The sequence below is a fragment of the Colobus angolensis genome, unplaced genomic scaffold (assembly GCF_000951035.1).
Source record: "Colobus angolensis palliatus isolate OR3802 unplaced genomic scaffold, Cang.pa_1.0 Scaffold129, whole genome shotgun sequence".
In the NCBI taxonomy this organism is placed as follows: Eukaryota; Metazoa; Chordata; class Mammalia; order Primates; family Cercopithecidae; genus Colobus; species Colobus angolensis.
The window spans coordinates 124,446-126,937 of NW_012114141.1; positions in this window are offsets into that span (position 1 = coordinate 124,446).

Genomic DNA, 2,492 nt, shown 5'->3' on the forward strand with positions numbered 1-2,492 from the left:
GGGGAAGCAAGGAGGCTGATTAGGAGAACTCCAAGTGAGAGGGGATGAGAGCAGTGGTGACGATGGAAGTGGGTTGACTGGGGACACCTTTCAGAGTTATGGCCAATGAGGCATGCTAATAAATTTGATGTGAGGAGTGAAGGAAAAAGAGGATTAAACATGACTCTTAGATTTTTGAATTGAGCAACCAAGTGGAGGGCGGTTTATTTATCTAAGTAAAGAAGACTAAGGGTAGAACAAGTTTGGTTAGGGGAAGTGGATGGAGTTCTGTTTTGGGAAAATTAAGTTTGAGATGCCTGTTAGACATCCAGATGAAGAGGTCAAGTTATCTGTACATATTTTTGATGATCAGAGTGGTATCAGAATCAGAAGTATGAATTTGAAGTTTGTAGCATTTAAGTATTTTCATAGCCATGGTACTAAAAGAGATCACTAAGGGCAATAACATTGAAAGAAAAGAGGAGAGGGCTATTAAGTGGGTATAAACATGGTAAAGATCATCTCACAAAATGGGAAAAGTATGAACTGGACCAAGGTTCTAATGCTTTCCTGCCATCTTGCCAGCCACATAGCCTTGGTTGGGACCTTTTACATCTTTGGTCCTCAGTTCCCTGATTTTAGAAACTTTTGAAAATCTATTACTTTTAGCCTCTGATTTGAACAGTGGTTGCTTTTCAAATCATGTTTCTTATAAAATCATGAGACACTTCTATTTGGAGGCCTAAATTTCCTTGATTTCAATGTGTTCTCACTTGAAATCATCTTCCAGCGTTGTGTATCAAGGAACAGAAATTTGGGGGATCCAATGTTTGAAAAATTTTGCCAGATTTAGATGCAGTTTCGAGGTTCCTGGCTTCCTGGCAATTTCCCCACCTGTGCTGATAATACTGGGCAAGTGGTGATGCTTGTTATGTATAATCATCTGAGTTGATGTTATGGAGAGCAGCCGTATCTCCACAGCAGAGGAAGAGCTATCTGCAGTCTGAAGAGTTTAGAGCAATCTTTCAGGGCCCTGTGTCTGTGTGTGACTGGAGTGTGGCCAGGAGACTAAGAATTGAGCAGTTCTGCCAGTTTTTTCAAAGCGGCCCGGTGGACCTCTGCCCTCATTGCATCATCCTAATCTGGGGAAATGGATATTATTGTTTACACTGAATATTTTTCACCTGAGTCCGTCTAGGAGCATTGATATCAGATCATCTTAGACTTTGTGACAGAAGATTCTGCATTTACAGAGTGACTAGGACAAGTTGCTCACCTTCTTTGAGCTTAGTTTCCTCTTTCTGTGAAATACATGTTATACCTGCTTCATTGGGTAGTATAAGGATAAATGGAGGTCATCTTTGTGAAAATGTCTGAGTCAGTGTTAGTGTTTTTTTTTTTTTTCCTCCTGTATACTCCTGAACCCTTCTTAGCATGCTCTGCCCTGAACGTAATGGTGGTAAAGATGAGAACCGTGACCATCCTTGGTAAGGATGTCTCAGAGGATCAAAGGGAATTCTATCACAGGTGAGAAAAGCAAGATTCACCTGTAACACTGAGGGGCTACTTCCTATATGCTACTAAGTCTCCTGTGTTACAAGTATGATGTGTTAATTTTATCATTAAAGACTATCTCCCCCACCCGCCCTGCACAGACACTAAATGCATTGAACTTAAGCTCCACTTATTGTGCATTTCTTCTGTGTTGAAAACAGGCTACAATGTAAGGAAGTACGAGATTAATGAGGGCAGAGGGGTGAAACTGCTTCCAGCTTGGCTTCCATCCAATGCTTGAGGTATCTTGGAGATTGTCAATGATCTATGGAACTTTCCTATATATACAATAAGAAGAGTTAATTCAAGACCAGTGCATGTGAGTTTACTTAAACTTTAAAATGCTTATCATTCATCTTCAGATTTTGTTAAAATGGAGATTCTGACTTAGTAGGTCTGGAGTGGGGTCTGAGATTCTTCATTTCTAACAAGTTCCCAGTGATGTTGATACTTCTGCTTCAAGGACCACATTTGAGTAGCAAGGTTCTAGATTTATTTGAGGTCTAAAATGCTATGACTTTATGATAGAGAATATAGAAAGCATACCCATCCATCCATCCATCCACCCATCCATCCACCCATCCATCTGTCCACCCATCCATCCATCCTTCCATCCATCCATCCGTCCATCCATCCATCCATCCACCCATCCGTCCGTCCATCCATCCATCCATCCATCCATCCATCCATCCATCCATCCATCCACCCATCCATCTGTCCACCCATCCATCCATCCATCCATCCATCCTTCCATCCATCCATCTGTCCATCATCCACCCATCCGTCCATCCATCCATCTATCCATCCATCCATTCATCCATCCGTCCACCCATCTATCCATCCATCCATCCACCCATCCATCCATCCATCCATCCACCCACTCTTCCATCCGTCCATCCATCCGTCCGTCCATCTGTCCGTCCATCCATCCGTCCATCCTTCCATCCATCCTTCCATCC